Source organism: Morone saxatilis, unplaced genomic scaffold (genome assembly GCF_004916995.1).
Source record: "Morone saxatilis isolate NCDOM2014 unplaced genomic scaffold, NCSU_SB_2.0 Contig1, whole genome shotgun sequence".
Lineage (NCBI taxonomy): Eukaryota > Metazoa > Chordata > Actinopteri > Moronidae > Morone > Morone saxatilis.
Window position 1 is genome coordinate 6,080,019 of NW_023339651.1, and position 10,698 is coordinate 6,090,716.

A 10,698-nucleotide genomic window follows, 5' to 3' on the forward strand; every position below is an offset into this window, starting at 1 on the left:
ACACACACACACACACAGAGTTCCCATTCCCTGCATACCTACTGTTCTGTCTGAGGCTGGCTTCCAGGAAATGAGGCACTTTAATTGAGTTGACTTTTTACGGCTTGACTGGTGATAGTGTGTGTATGAGACGGAGCGAATGAGGTGTCTTTGTGTGTGTGTGTGTGAGAGAGAGAGAGGGATGGAGATAACAACACAAAATAATGCAGAGAGAGCATCAAGTTCAGGCTTAAAAAAAAACAACAACCAGAAATGTGATGTGAAACTGAATGACTACATTACATTTACCACACACACATATCTGGATAGGAGCCAGCCACAGACCTCTTTGAGGACAATGTTTAACAACTGTTTTTTACAGCTTACCTCAACACAGGTAATTACAATGATTCAAAAACTCAGAGGACTCAGCTCCTCATTTTGCTATGACACTAACAGGAAAAAATGCACGTGTGTCAAAAGTTGCCGTCTGTACGATAGTGAGTGAGTGTGAACGTAGGTGGGTGACACTATTTGTTTATGAGAGGAAGACTGAGCAATGGGCAATTTATGGACAAAACTGACGTAGTTCAAGAGACAAACAGAAATGAGTGCGCCTTCTTTCCCAAAATCCAACCAGAATAATCCAGTTTTTACACACAAACACACACACACATTGTCTAAATAAGCCAGCTCAGCTCACTATGACTCATTTTATGTTCCCCATAGTTGCCTGGTTAGTGGGACTGGAATATTTTGCCTGTATCCTTCGCTCCTCTTGTGAATCTCACACACTCATAGAAAGTCTTTCCACCGTGATTCATTTTTTTCGGGTAATGACTTGCTGTGTCCAGCTCAACAGTTGTCAACAGTGTCCCGGGCCAAGCACAACACCCGGCTCTCTCAAACAACTGAGCTCGGTTTTGCACTGAGTTTTTTTTTTCCCCCAGCAATCAAAACATTCACACCCAAGCCCGGACACCCTTCACAGCTTCAACGTCGTGTTTTTAACGCAACACAAGGAAGCAAAGTTGAGCAACAGGGTGAAAATATCTGATAACATTCTTGCTGTCTGATTAAAATCTAAGTTATTAACAGTTTCATTTTTTTAAGCCTCTCATTTCATTTTTGACCTCCTGCCAATGTCAACGCTGTCAAGTGTAGAAGGTGGAAAGAATATTAAAGGGTTAGCAATATGCCCTGCAACGAGCAATCCACAGTGGTCTTCCAGGAAGGGCCTCCGGTTTGCTGATTATTTCTTCCAGGAAGGCTTTTTGTTGGCTGATCGGCCGCTTATAGGAAAGACGTTTGGTTGGCCCATCAGCTCGAGTATTGTCACAGCCGCTTCTGATAAAGCCAGACCAGCTTCCAGGAAACCAGAGATTTACCCTCCAGCATTCCATCATTCCTTCACCATCAGCGGCGCAGAGAGAGACAGAGAGAACGAGAGGGAGCAAGAGGGGTATAACAGGGACACGGATCAATAAAAAACATATGCGAAGCACACACATTGACAAATGGACTCGCGTGTGTGCATGTATGTATTTGTGCGTGTGCACAAACTCACTGACCAGCTCATTGTGACACACTCAACTCAAACCACAATACTTTTGCTGGTGTAGCTGACTACACCACCATCCCCGCCCTCCCCCCTCTCCTGCACTATCTGATACTCATTGTGACTAACCTTATTTTCACTTAAATCATCACTGAAATGGTTTTTCCCGGTAACACCTGGACAGCCTAGATGGGTGTGCCTGAGCAGTTACTGACTGGAAGAACAAAGAAAAGAAAAACTACCTTGAATGACCCAAAAGGTACAAAACAGATTGTGAGGCACGCTGTAGTAGACACAGCCACATTGTTTTTTCGAAGAGGTGGGTTTTTTTTGCTGTTTTTTGCTCTCAATTCACAGCTGTGCGAGCGTAGCGGCAGAGACGCTCAGATGCCAAATGGCTTACTGTAACGGCGTGGACTCGGACCAAACCTCTCTAACACTCTCAGGTGTCACTGTGTCCCTGCAGCCAGCAAACTGGACTGCATAATGTTTGAACTTGAGACTGCAGCAGACGTGCACACATGCGTGAGCTCTAGCATATGCACATACATATGTGGTGAGTAAGGGGTTTTTTGGTTCTGAATTAATGGCGACGCCCATGAGTTACCTACAGTGAAAATGCAGCAGTGCTACAATGATAAGATAAAAGTCCTGCATTCATAATTTAACTGCAGTAATGGTTGAGTAGTAAGCGTTATTAGCAGGAAAAGGTACTCAAGTAACAAGTTTAATTGAGTTTCGCTGTCAAATTAAACTAGTTTTGGGGATTTTTTTATTCTTTAACAAAACAAAAGAAGGAAAGAAACAAATAAATGAGGAAAGAAATTAAGGAACGAAAGACGTAAATAAAGATATATTTGTGAGTTTAAAAGTTTATTCTTATCAATGGAAACAATAGTTTTTTGGGGGGAGGGGTTGCACACATACATCGTGTTGAATATTTCTGCTTTTAAGAATATATTAATTGAAAAAGTAGCCTCACACAGGTTTTCAGCATCAGTGCATCCAATTTATTATCTCTGAGTCTGAACACGGTTTCTTCCTCTCCATCGTGACTCATTATCTTTTGAAGCAGCGTAGACACGCGTGTTTGACGCCATTGTTTTGCAACATGCAACTGTCAGAAAAATAAGCTGACAAGCTGGAGGCAAACAATTTGAGAACCGGTTGTTGTTTTCCATCCTTGAGGCTAATAAAATAGTGGAACACATGGACAAAGATTTGAAAATGGCTCCATTTATATGGCACCTTTAGTAGTTACTCCCACTTCTGTTTACCTGCCAGCACACACACACACACACACACACTATCTAAGTCAACACTACTACTGAGTGTATAAACTGAAAGCAGTGGGGAAAGTACGTGGGAGGGTGTTTAGCTGTCAGTCAGTTACATAATAAAGAGGCGACTAACATCAAAGAGGCTCAGCTGCCCTTGGCATTTCTTTATCAATACTCTTCCACTGTAGTTTCCATATTGGATGAAATCATTAACCAACTCTTTCCCTCCCCAAACACGTGCATTACCAGCTGGACTATCAGCGTCAGATAAAGACTCTGGGATATCCAAAACAAAGTTGCTCATGAGTTAAACCCGCGCTCTGGGGTTTGTTTTTAAATGAAACGCTGGATTTTACAAGTTTTTCGCCCGCAAATTAAAAACAACAGAGATCCAAACTGGACATTTTGAATATGACTGGTGGCACAAATAACTGACAGGCTGCTCTGTTTCTTCTCAACATGAATCCAACTGGATTAAAAGAGTCTCAGTGCTGAGTCCATTCAACCACTGACCTGCCACAGCACGATATAAACACAGCACAATATAAAAGAAATGGCACTTCTCAGGGCTGAGTGTGTATGTGTGTGGAAGTGATTTCACCTTGTGAGAACAGCCCATTCATTAAAGACTTATCAATCCTCTGTTTAAATACTCATTTCCCTGCAAAAGGTGGTATTTAGACACATAAACACACCCCTCCTCTGTGTTTTTTGATCACATTTGTTCCTGAAAGAAGGAAACAGGGGGTCCGCTGTGTGTGTTTGTGTGCGTCTGTGCACCCAGCAGTGAAGCAGCATCTGAATGTAAGAGCCAATCAGAGAGCTGTATAGACACTAAGCCCCCCAAGTGCTGCTGGTTTATAGGGCTCAGCTTCAGAGAAGTCACATGACTTCCCAGAGAGCGAGAGAGAGAGAGAAAGAAAGACAGAGAGAGAGAGAGAGAGAGAGGAGTGGGCAATGTGGGAAAGGAGGGTGAAGAAGAGGAGGAGTGGAAAGAGGGTCAGGAGGGTGACAGGAGCGTTGTGAGGGGTGAATTGAAGATCTGGTAAATGAAAGGAGCAGAAAGGAGGTAAAAAAAAAGGAAAAAGAGAGATGCCAGTGTTCTCGGAAGTGAAATTGTACAGGCTGGTCACGGTCTATAATTACAGCTGAATGAACAAAATGAGAAATGACTGCGAGGAGAAGTCAGTGAGCGGATGAATGAAGGATGAAATGAATGAGTACACTCAGGCGATAGTGGTTGCAGCTGATTACTACAGCGGGGTAATCTTGATGGTCTGGTTAACCCCGCTGTCACACAACAACTATCTTCACCACAACGCTTAAAGGCACAGCTCATCCAAAAAATGTTAATGTTGTTGCCTCTAGTGGTATCAATACATGCAGGTTCATATCTCTTCACATTAGGATGTAATAGAAAAGGGAATTGAACTTTATTTGAAGTATTTTTAAATCCTTTGTGTCTTTCCAGAAGCAATTTTCTGGTTACTATAATCCACAGACTTCGCTGTCAAGAGTTTTCTTTGGGACAATTTATTTGCTGGAAAGTGGTTCCAGTAAAAACTGTTCACAGCAAGTTCTGTGGAAACAAGTGAAGATTAAAAAAAATATATAGTTTTTCAGTTTTCAGAGAACCACAAACATAATTCCATTCGCTTTTATAGAAATGGGGAAGACACAGAAGAATATCTCAAAACTTACAACCAAAAACTATATGGCCAGAAGTATGTGGACGCCCCCTTTACTGCATACTTTTGGTCTGGGGTTCATGGTTTATGTTCGGCCCCTTAAGTCCAGTGAAGGGAAGTCTTAATACAACAGCATACAATGATACTTGAGACAACAAGGTGCCTCCAACATTGTGGCAACAGTTTGTGGGAAATTTGCATCCTGTTTTGACACGACAATGCCCGCATTGTACAAATAATGTCCACAAAGAAATGGTTTTCTGAGGTTGGTGTGGGAGAACTTGGCAGAACTCTGACCTCGACCACATCAAAACACCTCTGAACCGGATCATTGTCAGAAAGCCAGGCCTTATCGCTCCCAAACATCAATGCCCCCGAGATCGCTAATGCTCTGGAGGCTGAACGGGGGAGAAAAATCCCTGCAGCCTTCCCAGAAGAGCCGAGGCTTTTAGGGCAAGCATATTAATACCCTCGGTTTAGGAATGAGATGATCAGCAATCACATATGGGTGTAATGCTGTGGTTCTCAAAAACTGTGGGTCAACATACTGGTACTTTAAGTGTTTGGTAACCATGGTAATTTAGGGGGAAAAAAAGTCATTACAGATGTTCCTAAGTCGATGTTCCTTTCCAATCTTAAGATAGGAAATGTCTATTACACAAGCAGCTTAACTTCCCCAAATCTTAAATAAACTCTCCGAACTTGAGGATAACTGTTGAGCTGTCCTAACTTTCCCTTTTCCAGCAGATAGTGTTAGCTAACATGTTGAATCCATTATGGTTGCTCTTTTAGTGCTTGTACACAGAACTTCTCTCTTTTATCTTCATATTTTAGTGTAAAATTTCCCCCCCAAAATAACATCTTTTGATTCCTCTGCAGATGTTTCTATAACTCATCTGTCTCGCGTGCCTGTCGTTGTTTTTGCTCCAGTTTTTGTATGTTTAAATGAGAAAAACATTACAAAGAGCTTGTTGAGATGATTACTGTAGAGTCGGTTGCTAGGTAACAGACATAAAAGTTGATCAGTGATGTTGGATTGAGTATTTATTTATTCCTAACCTGAGATAATATTTTATTATCTTTTAGTATTCCTAAAAGAAGTTAGGATTTGCTTCTGTAATACAAAAAAAAGGACTTAGACTCTTCCTATCCTAACTTAAGACTTAAGATAGGAAGTTTTGGTAATAGAAATAAACTTGTATTAATTCATTTAGATCTAAATTAAACGGCTCACCGCGCCATCAGACACAAGATCATCATCATTATCAAGAATACGACATTATTCCTAACAAAAAAAATCACTAAAACTTCCTTTTTTATTAGTTTTGGTCCTCCTATCATCGTTAATGACTACTAAACATTGTGGGGTGTTGGGGCTTCTGAAGTGGGGGGTGTAAAGCCAGAATAAGTTTGAGAACCACAGGTGTAACGTTCAGTTGTTCCATGTATCAGAGTGGTTATATATCACCAGACTGAGGCTTTAAAGGACAATTCCGGCCCGCCAAAATGAACCTGGGGTTTATAACAGCATTTTTTTACCGAGGTTGGTCTTGTTCTCTGGGATATGTTTTCAATTCTAATCGCCACGTTGACCAGTTTTTAGCACATAACCGCTAATTACCTTATAACGCTAGTCAACGCGGCACGTAGTAAAGCTGAAAAAGAACAGCGTACTTTCTATACCACTAACAAGCTCAAAATAGCCACCACACTTACACGGTAGCATATGATGAGCGGCCCTACTTGCTAAACCGAAGCATTGAGGACTTTGTATGTGCTACAGACAGTATTATTAAAAAGATAGTTTTTAGAACAACAAGTAGCGTCCATCTTATACCAGGCGGCGGCCACTTGGGGAAAAACAGTCACAGTGACCAGTCGAATTTGCCCTCCAATATTTTTTATTCAGAAATAATCGCACCGATTGTAAAACATAACTCGTCTAGTTTGTACTTACTCAGTGGATAACTGTCCATCTGGTCCCTCGGGTTTGGGCTCGCCGCCTCCAATTTATTTTTTCGGGACATGTTTGATCAGGAGGAGGGGAAATCTCAGACTGTAAAAAAACACTGCTGACTCTTGGGGGTGTCGCCGACGCAACAGGTTCCCACTCCCGGGCAACACAGGCACTCCTCTTCGGTGGGGCCACAGCGTTCACGAATGGTCCGCACGGTACACCACCAGTGTTTCCCTCAAGTACGGAGGCCTGTGTTGCGGCATTGATACCGCTAGCTCTCTCTCTCTCTCTCTCGTAGCCCGTTTCACGGAGCTCCCCGCCGCTCTTCGCTCTGCAGTATTTCCGGGGCTCGAAAAAAGATAAGGACGTCCATCAAACTAAAGGGTTTCGTTGTCGAAGTCTTTCATATCCTGTGGAAGCACTAGTAGACTAGTAGTCTTCTGTTGCCGCTCAGTGATTTCTTCCTGGCAACAACGTGAGTTCACGTTGAGATGGACTGGTCACGACTGTTTTCCCAAGATGGCGCCCGCCTCTATATGTGAGCTACGTCGTTCTAAACTATTCTTTTTAATTAGACTGTCTGTACAGCCTTACAAAGTTCTCAATGCTTCGGTTTACAATATGGGCGCCCTCATTGATGCCTACCGCTGTAAGTGTGGTGCTATTTTGAGCCTTGCTTAGTTTGGCCTATAGAAATAGCTTTCCTTTTCACTTTTTTACTCTGTGCCCCGTTGATCTTAGTCGTTTGATACGGTATAGTTAGCGTGGCGTTTGCTGCTTAAGGGACTTGGTCACTGTGCCCGATTAGAATGAAACATATCCCAGGAACCATGACCAACTCGGTAAATAATTGTGTTATTTAACCCCAGGTTCATTTTGCGCCGGAATTGTCCTTTAAATGTGGTCCAACGTATGGTTTAAACAGCTGAAAAAAGGGCACTACCCCCACTCTGCTTTGAAAAAAAAAGGAGGAATTTACACCGAGCCCCTCCCCCCTCTCCATCGCGTATTAAGAGCAATGTGTGTGTGTGAAGTAAAGCATGTCCACATGGCCTATGACATATGAAAGGGGGGGGGTTTGGTGGTGTGAAATGTGAAACAGATGTTACTCTTGTTTCGCAGGCACTGATGTCGACACCTTTACACTGCAGAGGGAAGTGTGTGTGTGTGTGTGTGTGTGTGTGTGTGTATGAAAGACCTCATTTGAGGGAAGGCTTCCCATAAACACCTGTTTTGTTCCGGTTAATATCTCTCGTCATGGTGAAGAAATGATGGCCTCAGTGAAAGAGGAGAGAGAGGAGAGAGAGAAAGAGAGAAATGCACAGTGGGTTATCAGGACCAAAGAGAGAAGGCTAGGGGTTTACTGTCAGCTCAGGAGGTAAAATACAACCAGATTTGACATCGACTTTTACAGGTCACAAATTAAAAGCTGAATAAATTGTCTACTGAATACATGTGCTTCCATACAGAGCATGAGGGCTCAATGGTTGACTTGATGAGTGTTTAATGATGTGAATTACGTAGGTAAGGTTGTTGTGTACAGTTGATACATTTTCTCCTTTCTCAAAATAAATAAATCAATAAAATGTTGGTAATTACTTTTGTCAAGTAAAGCATTTGATAAGTGAAGACAGTGTGTGCGATTCTGCCATTATTATTATAGTCCAAATTGGTTTAGATACTATGCAGTAGCACTAGTTCTTTATACTATAAGTGTTGCTGGAGTTACAACCTATGAAAATGTCTTCAAACATGCAAAGGGTCAAACTTTAGGCTATAAAGGCAACCTTGTCTTCTGGAAATTATGTTATGTTATTATGCATATTACACATTTTTTTTATTGCATTTGTGTGACTACACGATACCTGCCAGGATCATGTTCACACCTTTCAAAACACTACATTTATCTAACATGGTCGAGGTACAAGGAGGCGTACAAAGTGCAGGACTGTCACACCACCATTACGTTTTCTACAAAACATATTTGCTGTTGCAAATTGGTTAATGTAATGTCTAGAAGACAGGGCTGGTAGGAGTATGTTCAACCCAGCAATCTATAACCCAAAATTTGAGTGGCAAGGAAATTTAACAGAAAAAAAATCAGGACTTTGAGGACGATCAGTGAATGTTTTTGATAACTTATAGCTGCAGTAGGTAACTTTTATAAAAATAACCTTCTGCTGAAACTCTAACTATATCCTAGCAGTAGTACATGACACATACAATCCAAAAAAAGTAGCATCTGGCTCTTCAACACGTTCTCATACCTAACGCGTCAAAAACTGCAGCTTGGTCAGTGGCTCCTACGCTTCAAGAAGTGACGCTCTAGGTACCCTTCTAGCGTTGCTTTTTGACGCGCATACTACCACTAAAGACACTAGTGGTTTCTTCCTATTTCATTAAATACAAATCATGTTGCAACATTATTAGGAGCAAAAAAGCATGAGGCAAGAGGTCTCTTGATTAAAATACAGGGTTTAGTTGCTGGTCAACCCGTGAGAACAGGTTAAAGAAAGAAAAAACAAATTAACAAAAATAATGCTGTATGCATGTCTTATGTTATAACCAAGCATACAGTATATACAGCTAGACACTTTACAGTTTGATTGAAAAAAACGAAAATGACACATGTAAACACAATAATCATTACACCTTTAGCAGGCAGATTAAAAGGCCAACAAACCTCATTGCTGCTTATCAAGAAGAGTACGAAAGTTAACTTATGTAATTACTTATTTATTTTCCTAATTCAGTCCATCCGGACTTGGGTAAATGTGTTGTTGCTTGACAGTGCCACAGTCTCATATCAATCAAACATCCCTGTGCGTCACAAAGTGACGCTAGAAGGGTACCTAGAGCGTCACTTTTTGAAGTGTAGGGCCACTGACCAAGCTGCAGTTTTTGACGCAATAGGAGTGCTCCTAATCCGTAAGAATCTGCTGAGCCGGAACAAAAATAACCACTGGGAACCGACAAAGACAGTTGATTGTTAAGTCTCATCATCAGGTCATCAAATACTGCAGCTTTGGGTTGGTGGCTTGAAGATGGTTGATTGTTGAGCATTGAGCATTGTTGAATTCTTTTTCTTTTCTGGCTCCAAGCTCCAAGCAAGTTTTTTTCAGGCGCGTTGGCGTGTGTTTTCGGACTTCTCTAATAAAGCTAAATATTGTCTTTCTTGTATTTGTGATTATATTGGTGTGCATTTAACATTACATTTAAGAATGTGGTTAAAATTTCAGTGTTACTCATTGTATGCCCCAAAATGGTTTGGATGTGGTGTGTTTATACTGTGTATGGGTTTAAGTGTTTGCACATAACTTTATAACATACATTAGACAATAGAAACTGCATGTGCGTGCTGCAGGCATGTGCTCTAATAATTAGTCTTGCCATCTGTGTGTCAGAGGGTGGCAGCCATACTCCCTCTGTCTTGTCCCTGCCTCCAGCTATTAAACTATACAGAATTATCTGCTCATACTAAGTGCCCTGCACCACTGTAGAGGCAATGTCATTGCACAGTCAATTCACTGAGTTATAAAGTCAGAAAAAGCACTAACTTGAAACCATGGTCCTTATTGCATATGTTTCTTATAACGTATTGTTGATAGTAAATAGTTGGTTATTCAGTGTGTCTGAATCGTCTTTTTATTCTTCCATATGTTTTTTTTGGTGTGTATCTAGTCCTGCAGCTCTGCCAGCACATACAAAAAATAGATAAAAATGTGTGTCTTGATCAGGAATAGTGTGCTATGTGTTTTCTCATAGATGATGATTCAAAATGTACAAAATATTTAATGTTTTCCTGCAATCTTCCCCTATTTATTCCTAATGGATTGCCAGTTTTTCATGAATATTCAACTCTTAACTACTCATTCCTACATTCACATAGAAACTCCATTCAAACTTTAAAATGTTCACAGCAAGTAGGACTTTCTGACATTAATTCAGCTTTTTTCATACTTTTACACAATCACAGTTCAAAATTAATGAAAATTGCAGTCCTTCTGAGACTTTTCCATTAGTAAGTATTGCGTGGAATGTTCAGAACTAGAATGGCAGACCCAAAAGTCACAGTGAAGAGTGGCTGTAAAATCGTCTAAAAATCTTGTCTTCAACTTGCTCTCAGAGCCACAAATATTACTCCACCTACATATTTTTTACACCAAAACGTAGGAAAATTTGTGCGCCCCTGTGTTTGGCTGGCCGTCTCCCTCTGCTGAGAGTGTTACTGTTTTT